Source organism: Mobula birostris, chromosome 2 (assembly GCF_030028105.1).
Source record: "Mobula birostris isolate sMobBir1 chromosome 2, sMobBir1.hap1, whole genome shotgun sequence".
In the NCBI taxonomy this organism is placed as follows: Eukaryota; Metazoa; Chordata; class Chondrichthyes; order Myliobatiformes; family Myliobatidae; genus Mobula; species Mobula birostris.
In genome coordinates, this window is record NC_092371.1 from 152,746,702 (window position 1) to 152,764,405 (window position 17,704).

Genomic DNA, 17,704 nt, shown 5'->3' on the forward strand with positions numbered 1-17,704 from the left:
AGGAATAGGTGCTTAATATCTCAGGGTTTTGATGTTTTAGAAAAGATAGAGAGGGAGTAAAAGAGGGGAGAAGTTACACTACTAATCAGGGACAATACCACAGCTGCACTCAGAGGGGAAATAATGGAGGGATCAGCCAATGAGTTTGTATGGGTAGAACTCCAAAATAAGAATGGTGCAATCACTTTGATGGGGTTGTACTACAGATACCCAATAGCCACCGGGACATTGCATAATGGATATGCATGCAAATTAAGGAATGGTATAAAAGCAAGAAGGTTGTTGTCATGAGGGACTTGGGTGGGGCAGAATTTGTTAGGTAAGATAAGGGTAAATATGAGTGGAGTTAATTAGGAATAGCTGTTTTTGGGCAGGTCTATATCCAACATGTAGAGGGTGTTTAAAAACCAATTGCACAGAGTATAGAACAGGTATGTTACAGTCAGAAGGAAGGACAAGGATATAAAGTAAGAAAAGCTTGGATATCGAGGGAAGTGATGATTTTAGCCAAGAAGGAAAAAGAAGTGTATATAAATCTTAAGAAGCTAGAAGCAAACAGAGACAATGAGGATTATAAATAAGCCAGAGAAGAACTCAAGAATAGAAATGGGAAAATCAAGTCCATGAAAAGTCCCTAGCCAGTAAAATTAAGTAGAATCTTAAGCCATTAGGGAGAGAGTAGGACCACGTGAGGATAATAAGAGAAACATTTGCATGCAAATGATAAAGGGAGAAACGGATGCAAAGTATATGGGTGAAGTCTTTAATGAGTACTTCAAATCAGTATTTACCAAGGAGAAGCAAGTGGAGGATTGAGAGATCAGTGCTAAGAGTATTAATATGCTGGGGCATTTTGAAGTAAAAAGGACAGAATGTTAGGTCTCTTAAAGAGCATTAATTTGGAAAGGTCTCCAGGGCTTGATGGGGTATAACCCAGGTTATTGAGAGAGGCAAGTAGAGAGATTACTGGGGCATTGAATGATAGTTTTGTGTCTTCTCTAGCCACAGGCGAGGTCCTGGAGCTAATGTTGCTCCATTATTCAAGAGTGGAACCAGGGATTATGATGGATACTATAGACTGTTGAGTCTTACATTAATAGTTGGGAAATTACTGGAGAGAATTCTTATGGATATGATTTATGAGCATTTGGGAAACCATGGCTTATGCAATACTCCAAATGCAGCCTAACTACAGTTTTATAAAGCTGCAACACAACTTCATGACTCTTGAACTAATAAAGGCAAGCCTATCAACCTGTGTAGCCACTTTCATGGAGCTATGAACTTGGATCCTAACATCCCGCTGGTCCTCAAAACTGTTTAGGGTCTTAACCTTAGCACTTTAAGCTATAGCACTTCCACTATATGAAAGATGTTGAAGCTTTGGAGAGGATGCAGAAGAGGTTTATGAGGATGTTGCCTGGATTAGAAGGTATGTGCTATAACAAGGGGTTTGACAAACTTGTGTTGTTTTTTTTTTCTGGAGCAGTGGAGGCAGAGGGGAGATCTGATAGAGGTTTATAAGATTATGAGAGGCATAGATAGAGAACAGACAGTATATTTTAGCCAGGGGTTGTAATGTCTGATTTCCGAGAGTATTTATTTCAGGTGAGAGGGCATAATTCAAAGGAAATGTGAAGGACAAGATCTTTTTATACAGAGAGTGGTAGATGTCTGGAATGCACTGCCTGGCCCAGTGATAGAGGGAGATACATTAGAAACCTTTAAGAGGTGTTTAGGTAGGCATATGAATGTGAGGAAAATTGAAGGATATAGACATTGTGTAGGTGGAGGGGATTAGATTAAGTAGCCATTTGATTACTAATTTAATTGGTTTGGCACAACACTGTGGGCTGAAGGACCTGTTGTGTTCTGTACTGTTGTGTATTCTAGATTGTGGATTGAAGGGCCTATTTGTGTGCCATACAACTCAGACATTATGACTCCAAGATCTAAAAGCAGTGAGCGACTCATAGAAGTAATGGGTCTGATCTTCTACTGATGACGAAGCGCTTGCCCAGAGTGCGTCCACAGGAGAATCAGTAATGACAGAGCAAATTGACTCACTGGCATTTCAGAAGGCATTTATAAGACAAAGATGGATTTAGAGTCATATATATGCTGGACAGGATCTCCTTTATTGCCAATTTGTACAATAACCTAATTTTTTTTTTATCATAATTACTTTTCTCTCCAAATTCACGGTTATAAGCTGAATTTAATGCCATAGTGGAATTCAAATTTGGATTGTTAGTACAGGCATCTTGATCCCTTGTCTGGCAATTTAGCCACTGTGACAATAACAGTTTTTTAAAAATTATTTGAAGATACACTCTGGCCCAAGGAGTTCACATCACCCAATTACACCTGTTGTAACACTTAGCACCATTGCATAATGATACAACATTTGCGTGTACAAAGCTTTGCTTGTCCTTTGATCATTATTACCAAGAAGACAGCAATCTTGCAGGTTTGCAAGTAGATCAGAAATAAGTTTAACACTAAGAACCCAGTAGCAGTTTATGTTAAGAACAGCTATTGGAGACAACCTAACTCAATATGGTGTCAGGGAGACGTTTAAACAGATTTTGCCTGGAAAAGCTGTTGAGAATCGTTTGGCAGTTCATTCAGAATCAGGCTGATTATCATTTGAAGTGTTGTGAAATTTATTAACAGCAGCAGCAGTTCAATGCAATACATGATAACCTAGAAAGAAAAAATAAGTAAATAAATTAATATATATAAATTTATTAATAATTAATTACACATTAAGTATATTATTAAAATATTATATATATATTTAAATAGTGCAGAAACAGAATTAATTATATATTTTTTTTAAAGTGAGGTAATGTTGATGGGTTCAATGTCCATTTAGGGATCGTATGGCGGAGGGGAAGAAGCTGTTCCTGAATCGTCTTCAGGCTTCTGTACCCACTTTCTGATTTCTAGGAGTAAAGAGGCACAAGGTGAAGACTGAGCATGATAGATTTTGGATTCATCTGCTTAAACAGTATGCCAGCATCAGTATAATTGAAATAGCACAGGATAGACATGTTGTCCAATGATTAGATATGGTCTTTCTCCATTGAACAGTACCCCTTTGAGGAGTATGCTGGAGGATCGTATAGATAGAATCTCTTCAGCAGCGGTCTTTGAAAGCTAGTAACTTGTCAGCTGAATGGAAGCATAAAAGGAGGCATTTTCTCTCTTCATGTAGCTGACTATAGCTAACAAAGGGGAAGAAAGAAGGTGAAAATACTAATTGGTCGCTGAGACAGAGGGATCCACCAAACATGTAAGCCAGTGAGTGAGAATTTGGAAGAAGTCTCTAAGGCCTTCAAGGGTTACTGTAACTCTCTATGCACATTGTAGAAGAAATGCCTCACAGAGCTTGACACCCAGGGTCTATCCTGATCTCAGGTGCTGTCTGTGTGGAGTTTACATGTTCTTCTTATGACTATGTGGGGTTCCTTGCAGATACTCCAGTTTCTTCCCACATCTCATGGATGCGATGGTTTGTAGATTATGTTGGATCCGACTGTTCAATTCTTATATTGATTTAATTATTATTTTCTTTGCAGTTTAACAGTTAATTGCCTGCTTGTAATTCATATAATTACTGATACATGTACAAGTAGCTGCTCACTCTGCTTCATAGTGGTCACATTATGTATATCCAGTTGTTCAGTGTGTTCTCCTTGTGGTTGCACTGGTATAATTCTGGAAGCTTCTTTTGGTATTGTATTATTTGAATAAGTTCTTTCTCATTGGTTGACTCTTATCTATGAAATTGAATGGAATTTTTCCTTCTCTATGGGTATAAAAATAGCTGACTGCAGGGCAGTGCCATCTTAGGTTCTTAGTCTTTCAGCCTTCTGGTACTACTTTCTGTTCCTGTTAATTTCAATATTTCTTTGTGCTATTAATGCTTAATAAAACAATCATGAATGAACAAGTTTTATGCCTTTTTTCTGAAAGACTTTGGATTAACACATCAGAGTCCAACAGTTAGACTGACACTGTAAATGACCCCTACTGTACAGCTGGGGATGCAGAAGGGGATGGGGGCTGTGTTGTAGTTGATGGGAATGTGAAGACATTTAATAAAACGGGATTAATGTAGGATTACTGTAAATGGGTGCTTGGCAGTAGGCAGAGACCAGGTCTCTTAAAGGCCTTGTTTACGTGCAGTATTTATCTTTCTTCAGCTATGTCTCATATATGGTATCCATCTGTGAGCATACTGGACAAGCTGATAACATTTTATCTCTTTGGACATCATGCATTGCTTAAACCAGTGGATCAACCAGTCAACTATCATTTAAAGCTGCTCTAGGCATTCGACAAAGTGGAGCAGTAATCAAATAGCTTGACATTGAGAAGCTTTTATGAAATAGCTAGGATCTTTATGTTATCGTTGTCCACGGGAATGGTACCGGAGGACTGGAGGGAGGCGAATGTTATCCCCTTGTTCAAAAAAAGGTAGTAGGGATAGTCCAGGTAATTATAGACCAGTGAGCCTTACATCTGTGGTGGGAATGCTGTTGGAAAAGATTCTTAGAGATAGGATCTATGGGCATTTAGAGAATCATGGTCTGATCAGGGACAGTCAACATGGCTTTGCGAAGGGCAGATCATGTCTAACAAGCCTGATAGAGTTATTTGAGGAGGTGACCAGTGCATATAGATGAGGGTAGTGCAGTGGATGTGATCTATATGGATTTTAGTAAGGCATTTGACAAGGTTCCACACGGTAGGCTTACTCAGAAAGTCAGAAGGCATGGGATCCAGGGAAGTTTGGCCAGGTGGATTCAGAACTGGCTTGCCTGCAGAAGGCTGAGGGTCATGGTGGAGTGAGTACATTCAGATTGGAGGATTGTGACTAGTGGTGTCCCACAAGGATCTGTTCTGGGACCTCTACTTTTCGTGATTTTTATTAACAACCTGGATGTGGGGGTAGAAGGGTGGGTTGGCAAGTTTGCAGAGGACACAAAGGTTGGTAGTGTTGTAGGTAGTGTAGAGGATTGTCAAAGATTGCAGAGAGACATTGAAAGGATGCAGAATTGGGCTGAGAAGTGGCAGATGGAGTTCAACCCGGAGAAGTGTGAGGTGGTACACTTTGGAAGGACAAACTCCAAGGCAGAATACAAAGTAAATGGCAGGATACTTGGTAGTGTGGAGGAGCAGAGGGATCTGGAGGTACATGTCCACAGATCCCTGAAAGTTGCCTCAGGTGGATAGGGTAGTTAAGAAAGCTTATGGGGTGTTAGCTTTCATAAGTCGAGGGATAGAGTTTAAGAGTCGCGATGTAATGATGCAGCTCTATAAAACTCTGGTTAGGCCACACTTGGAGTACTGTGTCCAGTTCTGGTCGCCTCACTATAGGAAGGATGTGGAAGCATTGGAAAGGGTAACAGAGGACATTTACCAGGATGCTGCCTGGTTTAGAGAGTATGCATTATGATCAGAGATTAAGGGAGCTAGGGCTTTACTCTTTAGAGAGAAGGAGGATGAGAGGAAACTTGATAGAGGTGTACAAGATAATAAGAGGAATAGATAGAGTGGATAGCCAGCGCCTCTTCCCCAGGGCACCACTGCTCAATACAAGAGGACATGGTTTTAAGGTAAGGGGTGGGAAGTTCAAGGGGGGATATTAGAAGAAGGTTTTTTACTCAGAGAGTGGTTGGTGCGTGGAATGCACTGCCTGAGTCAGTGGTGGAGGCAGATACACTAGTGAAGTTTAAGAGACTACTGGACAGGTATATGGAGGAATTTAAGTTGGGGACTTATACGGGAGGCAAGGGTTGACGGTCAGCACAACATTGTGGGCTGAAGGGCCTGTACTGTGCTGCACTATTCTATGTTCTATTTTCTATGTATAAGTTGAGCGAGGTAATGTATAATATACTGAAGCTTGTGCATCACATTAAATGCAACTATTGAAGAGAGCTGAAACAAGTGCATCTGTTTTCAAAGGCAGCCAGCTCCAGTTGCGTTGCTTCAAGGGCAATGAATTCTGATAGTTTGGAAACAGTGGATTTAGAGGAAATTGTTTCTGGGTAAACTAATACTTGTACAGTCCAATGCGCGTCAACTTTATCTAATGCCTTCAATGACATTCAAAATACAATGAGTCAATAAAAGAGTTTTGGTTTAAACCAAAGAAAAAGTGAATGCCTTGTGCAATTTTAATTTGAATCTGATTCATTAAATCAAAACAACTACCCATAATACGAGCCATTTAAACAATTTCATTTTTGGAAATTATATGAAAATAACATATATTTTCCCCTTTTTTAAGTTCCAGTTTATTATTACAGTGTTACATACCCGGGTTATAAATGGCATTACAAATCATCTCTTTACAGCAGCAACACAGTACATTAAAACATGGAAAGCATGAGTTACATCAACTGAAATTAACATAATATGTAATCCCCCTATGCTATTAATATACGGTAGTTCCAGTAGTGGACTGTTACAACTCACCCCAACTACACACTTGTGGTGAATTGCAGTGGCCACAATCACATCCTTGGGGTGTAGGAGGAAACTGGAGCTTCTGCAAGGAACCTATATAGTCACAAGAAAAATGTGAAAACTCCACTCCGGGGTCAAGATCGACCCTGGGTCTAACATTACATCGTTATGGCTCCTTAGGGTTATTTAAGTTGTTACAAGGAAGCAAAATCCTTCTACTCTTCAGCAAATCAAATTTAATGTTTTATTTAATGGTATTAAAATAATCTCAAAGCTAAACATAAATAGGAAGTGCTAAAATACCTAGTGTAACTGGTACTATTTTTTTAGTATAGCTTTGGAGACTAATTAATGTTGGTGTACTATCCCATCCTCGGTCCCTTGTGTTACCATGTCATAGCTCCAAGGTTAAAGGTTAACTGCCTATTTTCCCATTACCTTCATCCCTACTATTTTCTGAGTAAGACTGATTTATTAGGGACTGTTCTGTGCATTAGGCTCACATCAATCAAGACTAGTTTGAACTTTCCTGAAGAACTCTCAGGAACTCAGAGATTTTGAGCCCGAACACCAGACATGACCTTCAGTGTAATTTCTCTAAGGCTTATCAGTTCAACAGCTCTTAGAATAAAATCAGAATTATTATCACTGAATTATTGAACTATTTTCAATGTTAAATGAAATTCCAACCTTCTGAAGCATTTTGTCTGGAATATCTAAATGGTGCAATCAACTAGAAGCATTGTGTCAGATTTAGAAAGCCTTATGCTGTATTTATAGTTATATTCAAATGCATTGGGAACTCATCCTATGAAAAGTTGATAAAGAAAGTAACAGTCATCACAAAATTGGCTCCAGTTTCCTTGCTGCAAGATTACTAATGCATATTTTTACTGTATTTCTGATGCAGTTGGCTCAAATTACTGGTAGGTTTGCTGGAAAGTTTCTTTCAACATTTGCAATAGTGGCAACAACTCTTAAAACCAAGTTAATAGGTTGGATTTAGACCATATTAATAAAGCTATAAGATGCAGGAGTTGAATTAAGTCATTTGGCCCATCGGGTTTGCTCCAGCAATTCATCAGCCCCATTCTCTTGCTTTCTTCCTATAACCATTGATGCCATTACTAATCAAGAGCTGATCAACATCCATTTTAAATATACCCAGTGACTAGATCACTGTTCTGAAGGCTAAATTCTCAAATTAAATTTGAAATACTGGCATTAAGAATTGTTCACTGTCATTTTATTTGTTGCTTGGAAATAAAACACATGCTATTTTTCAAGATGTAAGACAAGTTACTTTTATATTGAAAGGCCTCTTTATCACTTAAAACCATAACCAGGAAGGACATCAGCAAGAAATCATTCTCATAAGAGATTACATGGCTGCAAATTTTAATTAGGGCCTACTTACATGAATTGTAACACAACTCACAGCAACACCAATAGTAATTAATTAACTGTGTGAGGTTTTGCATAATCTTCACAAGTGTTGATGCAAATTGGTGGATATATTACCTTCTGAGTGATGATTCAGAATATTTAAATCTAATGAAAACCTGATAGAAAGTTGCTCAATTTGTTTACAATCTCTGTGCTTGGGACACTTAAGTACTTAAAGGGAAATATCTTTTTTTCAATGAATAGAACGGATAAATTTGAAATATGTATATTGCAGTATCTCAAAAAGTTAATTGCTAAGTGTCCAATCTGAAACAGTATCTCAGGAATAGAATTCACTGTACAAGTTAAGGCATAAGGAGGTAGCTCCTTAAATTAATTTTAATAAATTTTCACAAATTAATGATGACTTAAAGGAATAGAAAGTAATCAATAACAGCTAGCATGGCTTTGCTTAATGGGAAATCCTGTATGACCAATTTGATTAAATATTTTGAAGAGGTAACAAATTAATAATCTGCTGCCAGATGATGACACCACACTGCCTGATGTCCTAAACCAGTTCTTTGCCCTCTTTGATACTCAGAGGGAGAAGGTTGCTCCACTCATCAACCCACCTGACAATGAGTCCACACTGGTCCTCAAGAACATCAGGTGAGATCCACCCGGAGGACAGTGAATGTGAGTAAGGCAGCTGGCCCAGACGGAGTGCCCGGCCGGGTACTGAAAGCATGGGCCGACCAGCTTGCTGAGATGTTTACAAGTATATTTAACCTCTCACTGCAACAAGCTGTTGTTCCAACATGCCTTAGAACTTCCACCATCATCCCAGTGCCCAAAAAAATCAGCTGTGAAGTGCCTGAATGACTATCGCCCTGTAGCGCTGACGCCCACAGCCATGAAGTGCTTTGAGAGACTTGTGTGCTCACACATTAAGGCTATAGTCCCACCTGATCTGGACAAGCATCAGTTTCCCTACCGGGCAAACCGCTCCACAGAGGATGCAATCACAACAGCCCTCCATATTGCTCCGACTTACTCAGAGGAACAGAACGCTTATGTGAGGATGTTATTTGTGGACTTCAGTTCTGCATTTAACACAGTCATCCCCCAAAAACTGGTCAGCAAACTGAACACTCTTGGCCTTGGTTCCTCCCTGTGCTCATTGGTCATGGACTTTCTCACAGACCGACCACAGCAAGTCAGAATTAGAAAGCGCACCTCCACCACCCTCATCTTAAAAATAGGCACCCCACAGGGCTGTGTGCTGAGCCCTATCTATGCTCTACACACTCTTCACACATGACTGCACCCCCATCTACACTTCCAACTCCATAATTAAATTTGCGGACGATACCACAGTGGTTGGCCTGATCTCAGATGAGGATGAAACAGACTTCAGGCTTGAGGTGGATCATCTGACGGAGTGGTGTAAGGACAACAACCTGGTCCTTAACACTTCTAAAACAAAAGGGATGATCATTGACTTCAGGAGACCGAAGGACAGAGTACACACCCCCCTCCATATACATGGAGAGGTAGTGGAAGGTGTGGAAAACCTAAAGTTCCTTGGAGTTATGTTGTCAAAACAGCTGACATGGACCACCAACACCTCGCTGCTTGTAAAAAAGGCACAACAAAGACTCTTCTTCCTCAGAAAGCTGAAACAGACCAAACTTCCACAAAAGCTGTTGCTTAACTTCTACAGAAGCACAATTGAAACCATCCTGACCAGCAGCGCCACAGTGTGGTATGCCAGCTGCACGGTCACTGAGCAACAAGACCTGCATCGCGTGGTGAAGGCGGCCCAGCGACTTGTCAGGATGGAGCTCCCAGGACTGGACACCATCTATCCCAGCAGACTCAGGAGGAAAGCACTCAGCATAACCAGAGACACCACACACCCTGGCTACTCCCTGTTTGACCCACTGCTGTCCAGCAAAGGTTCAGGACACTAAAAGCCAGAACAAATAGACTGAGGACCAGCTTCTATCTCAGAGCTGTGGCCTCCATCACACCACTCCCACAGAACAATGACTGAAACTGTGAGCACACACATGCACACACAAGGTCTCAATTACTTGCACTAACGGCACTTTGTGCATCACTGTGATATTCTGGTGCTGCTGAAACTTATTTTCTGTTACTTATCTATTTAATACTGTTTTTCTATTACTGTCTTGTTTTTATCTACCGCTTTATTTAATTGCCTGAGAGGAAGTCAAACAGAGTTTCATTGTTCCTATGTATAGTGACAATAAAGATCATTCAATTCAATTCAATTCAGTATTGATGAGGACAGTGCAATAGATGTATTAACCTGAATTTCAGTAAAACATTTGAGAAGGCCCAATATTAGAAATAATTCAAAAGATTAAGCAAGGTTGGCAAATTGAAGCAAAAATAGGAGACAGAGAGTAATTGCAGAGAATCGTCCAGTGGTGTTTCACAGGAATCAGTACCAGGACCGTTATCGATTGAAATATACATGAATAATTCAGATGTGGCTCTGGGAAGCAGGATCAGTAATTTCACAGATGATACAAAAGTGGTGGAGTTTTTGACAGTGCGAAAGGTAGTCTTAGGCCTCAGGGGAACATGCATGTGATTGAGCTTTAATAAAGCATTGTGGCGAGCACTCGGTCCACAACGATAGACAAGAAAAGTTCATTTAACTCAACAACTATTTTCATTGTGACAAGCACAAAAACAGACTGGGCGCTGTGACCCAGGGAGAGAACCCACTCAGTCACATACAATTGGGGGAGGTGATTATACACACCCCGGTTACAGTGAGGGTGACTCTCAAACACACAAGTGAATTACTGTATAACCTGAGCTAAAACGTAACAAAAATGAATTTGAGCATTCCACCATAATCCCATGAAGGCATTTTAAAACGAGAACAATAGAGTTAGCCAGTAGGAATTTTGGAGTGGATTTGACCACGCCCACCTCTGGAGAACCACTCTGCCCCGATCTGAAGGGTCAGCCATCCCCCACAACCCCAGAGTCCACACGAAAGTCCAAGAGTCCTGGTGGCGGTCGACACTGATGCCGAGTGCACTGGGGGGGGGGGTCTGTAACTCCTTCCCCATGGGAGGAGGCACTGTTTGGTGAGGCAAGTGGCAGGGCATGCAGAGTGTTACTTACTTCCTTCAGTCTTGCTGGGTTGGTGGTGGCCAAGGGCCGATATGGCGCCAGCCGGTCCCCATGCAGCTCGAGTGCCTTCCGCCGCTCAGGAATCTGCAGCTGATACACCACATTGGGGATCCAGACGAGCACCTCTCCTGGCCCTTTCCAGTGGCTTCCAAGCTTGGGGGATAGTCCCTTCTTCTGGAGGGGCAGTAGACCCCTACTGGGACACCCACTGCGTACTACTGCATTGGTGCCCCAGACTGGCTGCCCAGCCCCTTCTGGGACATGCAAGTGTCGCAGCAGCGCATGAACAGCTCCACGTCTTGCCCATGCCTCGCTCAATAGAAGCGTTCTTGCAGCTTGCCCAATGTCTTTGCGACTCCAAAGTGGCTGGCCCTCGCCAGCCCATACACCGACTGAAGCACGGTGCCGCGGAGCCCCTGGGGACTACCAGCTGCAGGAGATGTCTGTTGACATCGGAAAACTGCCACCGCCGGGATAGCAACGCGTCATGCACCTTCAGCGTGTCCCACTGAGCGCATAGGGCTTTGGTCTCTGGGTCCAGGGCAGAGACCTCTGCCCACTCCTGCTGCCATCCCACGCTCAGCCATTCCCTCACGCGAGCCAACATGGGATCGCTAACCTGCTCTCTGCGCAGCTGCTGGTCAATGGCGGGGATGTCTACATCGCTGCTGGCTGCCACCAGAAGCACTGCCACCGCCGTTTGCCCCTGGTTCTGCTGTGTTGTGTCGGGCCGCTGCAGAATGTGCTCTACTGCGGCGAGCTGCTATGAGACCAGTGACGGCTGTTGCTGCGTCTGTCGGGTCCGCTTTCTGAAGCTCCTTTGCCAGAGGGCCATGTCTTTGGCTCTGTGGCCCCTGGCACATCCACTCAGGCAGCGGGACAGCAGGTCTAGGCCAATGATGCAGGACTCCCGAATGTCAGTGAGCCATGCCTTGCGCGCCACTGTGTTTTTCCCAGCCCCTCTGCCCACTCATCACCGCACAGTCACCGGTGACCATAGCCAGCTGGACTATCATCATTGTCTACCCAAGCACGGATGGCTAGTCCCTGTTGGGGAGGACACCCAGACGGATCATGGTGAAGGCTGATGCCACGTCCACCAACGCACAGCATCTGATGGCCTCCACCACACAGTCCACATATAAGCCTTGCTCCTCACTCAAACGGCCCACCCAGAAAAGCAACAACAGAGGGATTCTGCTGGAGGTCTCGGGTGGTACTGCACACTCGACGCTCCCCAATAGCAGCACTGGTCTGTATCGTGGTGGTGTGGTCAATTCCAGGCCACATGGCCTACCTCGCCACACAGGTAGCAAATATCACTCTATGACACACGGAAGTGCTGGAGTTGCACTGGCCAGGCCTATCTCACGGACTCCTCCTTGTCAGTTTGCTCCGCCATCTCAGTGACACAAAGCTGGGCCTGTAGCATGCAGGGTGATGCTGGAATGCCTTGGAGTGTTAAAATTGCTTCTGCCCCCTCCACCTCTGCCAGCACCTTGGCCTGCGATGATGCTGATGTCAGGTAAACATTCTGCCCAAGGCACTCTGGCGTTAGCGCCTTTACAAAGGTGTGGAGAGCAAGCTGTTCCTGGGCCACAGGAGGAAACTGGGGCTAGTCATGCTGAGCACAGTGGCAGAGATCTGCAGTGAACACTACCAGGCTTTCATCCAGAAGGCGCTGTCTGCTGTCTAGTTCTTTCCTCAATGGCCTCTGCTTGAAACGCTGCTTCAGCGCCACAATGAGGGCTCTGATGCTGCTCAGCCGGTGCTCTGCCGAGGAGGGCCTACAGGGTATTCCCCTCCAGTGCCTGGGCAAAGTGCACTGCCATCTCGGTGGGGCTCCACCCATCGCGCAATGCAGCACGCTGGACAGGCGGCTGATACCAGTGTACCTGGGGAGCTTCCGGGTGGACATTGTGGCTTTAATTGCTGAGGCCTATTGGTCTTCGTTTTGCTTCAGTGGCATCAGTGGTGCTTTCCATGTTGCCCATCCTCCCATGGCGACAGCGTCTTGGGTTATCTGGTGCGGGCCACAAGGGAGGCAGGTAACGCACCCCGCTGAGTTCCTGGGTACGCTCGCCCCATAGGGGCTCCCTGGGAAGGCACAATGCTTGGTTCCCTGGTCCTCCCTCCAGGTCAGCATCTCGTCTTCGGAAGCCCGGCCCCGGAGAGCAGGGTAGGCACACTGCTCAGTCCCTTGACTTATTCCCCAGGTTTTAAGGCGCTCCATCCGATGTCGTAGCTCTTCAATTTTGCAGTCAATTTCTCATCCCACTCCTGACAGCAATGTGGCACGAATTCAGTCCGCGATGACAATCAAGGAAAGCTGGCTTGTACTTATTGTGACAAGCAAAAAACAGACAGGGCACTGTGACCTGGGGAGAGAACCCACTCAGTCACAAACAGATGGGGTAGATGATTATTACACACCCTGATTACAGTCAGGGTGACCCACAAACAAATAACTGCAGCATAACCTGAGCTAAACTGTAACAAAAAATGTCCTTAGTTATTCCACCATAATCCCACACATGCACTAGGAATGCTGGAGTGGGCTGTCAACCACACAGCCCTCCCCCCACCCTACAGTACGTTAAGGAAATTCTGACGTAGTATAAAATAAGCCTATCTCTTGAATGTCATAATTTTCTCTTCATTCTGTGCAATAATGTAGGTGAATATAACTGCACTATTCCTGGCTCTCCGGGAACCGTACAAGATTATCAGCACCCTGGAACTGCACACCCAGACGCTGCCTTTATTGTTGCTGGAGATTCTAATATAGCATGGCTCTCTAAAGCCTCTCTGAAGTTTTGTCAACACAGCCAGGTGAGTACACGGGGAGATAGCATACTCGACCACTGCTACTCTCCCTTCCAAAATGCTTACAAGGCGCTCCTCTGTCTGCCGTTTGGAAAGTTGGATCGCTCCTCCATCTTGTTTCTGCCGATGTACAGGCAGAACCTGAAACAAGAGGCGGCCATAGTTAAAACTGTCCACTGCTGGTCCAACCAATCGGTCTCCAGGCTACAGGACTGCTTTGATGATGTCAACTGGAATGTCTTTCATGATGAGGATGTCTCCAAGTTCCTAGAAGGTGTCATGAGCTTCATCCAGAAGTGCATCAAGGATGTTATCCCTCAAAAATTGGTCAAGGTCTAACCAAACCAGAACCCCTGGATCAACAGTTCCATGTGACCAGCACTTACCGCGTGAGATAGAGCTTACGTTGTCGGTAACCAAAAGGATCTTAAGAAATGCAGCTACGATCTAGGCAAAGTCATCAAGGCAGCAAAACGACAATACGGGGACAAGATCTGGACATATCTCTCCACCAACAATACACGCAGCTTATGGCAAACTCTGCACACCATCGCAGACTTCAAAGCTAAGTGCAGTTGTGCTGCCAACATCACGGCCTCTCTCCCAGATGACGTAAATCATTTTTATGCTCAGTTCCATATCGCCAACACTGAGACCCTGAGGAAAAGCGCTGAAGTGACCTGCACTTTGGTCGTCTCTGAGGCTGAAATACGCAGGTGTTTCCAATGAGTGGACAGTCACAAGGCTGCAGGAGCAGACGGCATCTGAGAGCAGGTACTCAGGATGTGCACAGTACAACTGGCAGGTGTGTGTTTACAAACATTTTTAATCTCTCCCCCTCCCAGTGTAAAGTGCCCTCAAAACAACCACCATTGTCCCCGTACCTAAAAAGACCAAGGCAACATGTCTGAACAACTGGCATCCTGTCACACTCACCTCAACAATAAGCAAGGACAACATCTGCAGCATGCTACCGCCAAACTGGACCCCCTACAAAATTCACCTACCGACACAACCACTCAACAGATGATACAATAGCCACAGCTCTACACACGGTCCTTACACATCTGGAGAAGAAGGATGCTTATGTGAGATGCTGTTCTTGGACTATAGTTCAGCATTCAACACTATAATTCCCACCAAGCTTGACAAGAAGCTTGAGACCTCAGCCTTCACCCTGCCTTGTGCAGCTGGATCCTGGACTTCCTGTCAGACCACTGGTAGATGGTAAGAGTGGGCTTCCTCACCTCTGCCCCTCTGACCCTCAACACATGTCCCCTCAGGCCTATGTCCTAAGCCCCTCCTTTACCCTCTGTGTACTCATGACTATGTCGCCACTCACAGTTCTAATCTGCTAATTAAATTTGCCTACGACACTACACTGATTGGCCTAATTGCAAATAATAATGAGGAAGCCCGCAGAGAAGAAGTCATCACCCTGGCACAGTAATGTCAAGAAAACAACCTCTCCCTCAATGTTACAAAAACAATGGAGCTGGTTGTGGACTACAGGAGGAATGGAGACAAGCTAGACTCTATTGACATCAATGGATCTTCTGTTGAGAGGGTGAACAGCTCCTCGGCATACACATCACTGAGGATCTCAAGTGACCTGTAAATGCTCGCTGTGTGGTGAAAAAAGCACAACAGCACCTTGTTCACCTCAGATGATTGAAGAAGTTTGGTATGAGTCTCCAAATCCTAATGACTTTCTACAGGGGCACAATTGAGAGCATCCTGACTGGCTGCACCATTGTCTGGTATGGGAACTGTATTACCCTCAATTGCAGAACTCTGCAAAGAATGATGCAGACAGTCCAGTGCATCTGTAGCTGTGAACTTCCCACTATTCAGGACATTCACAGAAACAGGTGCATAAAAAGAACCAGAATTAACCCAACCATAAACTGCTCCAGCTGCTACCATCCGGGAAACAGTACTGCAGCGTAAAAGCCAGAACTAACAAGCTCAGAGACAGTTTCTTCCACCAGGCCATCAGAGTGATTAATTCACGTTGATACAATTCTATTTCTATGTTATATTGACTATCCTGTTGTATATACTATTTATTACAAATTACTATAAATTGCACATTGCACATTTAGACGGAGACGTAACGTAAAGATTTTTACTTCTCATGTATGTGAAGGGTATAGGAAATAAAGTCAATTCAATTCAATGATGAAATTTTTCAGGAAACCTCTTAAAGGTCCATGGCAATCAGCAAAGACAATCCACGACTTGCAAGTTCAGTCTGAAATCAAATCTTGGAATTGATTTCCACAATGGCATAAAGAGATTTACTGTCATCATCCCAAAACAAAATCAGACTGAAGCATCATTTGATGGATTTTTCACCTTGTATAAAATTAAAATAAACTAACATCTTATTTCTGAGGCATGAATACACATGCAGCCAACAGAAAATTGTTGTGATACATAATCAAATTAAACAACTATTTCTAAATTGTGAGAAATGCCTAGAATGCTATTTGACAGTCTAGCCCTGAGGTTGTGTTTGAGTGTTTTTTTGTAAAATTGGACGAAATGTAGTGGGAAATACTTAAATTGATTACTTGAAGGTAATGCAGTAGAATAACATCAAGGCAGGCCATTATGTCTAACCAGTCCATGCTTGATTTAAGCTTCATCCATCTTTTCTCAGTTGAAGTTTTGAGCACAATCGTTTGTTCACAAATTCATGAAATGTTTGTCCTGGCTCCCTTAAAATGCATCAGTGCTATTTACTTGAAAGACTCCCTGTGGCAGTGTTACGAGATTCTCTCTGCTCATTGGGTAAAGAAATTTCTTCGGAGTTCCTTTTTTTTGGATTTTTCTGTGACTGTCTTATACTATACTTGTACTACTTGCATTATTGAAGCATTCTTCCTAAGACAATTTTTTCAAAACCTTGTGTAATTTTAAAGAGCTCTGTTAGATATATACCCCATATTTCTCAAGAAGAAGGAGATGAGAACAAAAAAAAGGATGATTTTGCAATAATGCACAGTTTATGTCATTAAGATTAATTCAAAATCAGGAATATGATGAGGTGTATTAAAGGTCAGTTGGTCAAGGTTTAAATTCGTGGCCTCCTCTGTTACCACAGTGAGGCCACCCTCAGTTTGGAAGAGGAACACTTCATATTTCATTTGGGTAGCCTTCAACCAGACAGACAATGTTTTATTCTGAGCCACAAATAATTCCAAGGTCTAGTCAAAGGGAAGGTTTTAAAGATTACTTTAATGAAAGAGAAACAGGAGTCTCGAGATAGAAAGGTATAAGGCAGGAATTCCAGGATTCCAGGTCACATTTCATGAGGTGATGAAATCCAGGGATCATCAGGTATTGGGATTCAAAGAGTATGATTTCAAGAATTGATGGTATTCTCCAAAGCAGAAAATGTAGAGATATAGAATTGTACAGTACAGAAGCATATCTTCATTAATAGTGTCTATGCCAACCATCATTTCTTTCCATGTTCATCCCACTTACCTGCATTAATCCTGTATCCCTTAAGGCCTTGCTCAATCAGGTACCTATCTAGATGTCTCATAAATATTGTTACTGTTCCTACATCCACTATCACCTCTGGCAGCTCATATCAGATACCAATTATGCATGAAATATTTAGGCCTTTCCAGTCCTCTCCATCTCATCTTAAACCAATATGCTCTAGCATCTCACACCCTTATAATAGGAAACAGACAATGGCTATCTGCCCCTCCCATAATTTTATGTTTATCATGTCACCTCTGAGATTCCTTTCCATAGAAAGCAGAGCAAGCTACCCAATCTTTCCTTACAACCCAAGTCCTTCAATTAACAC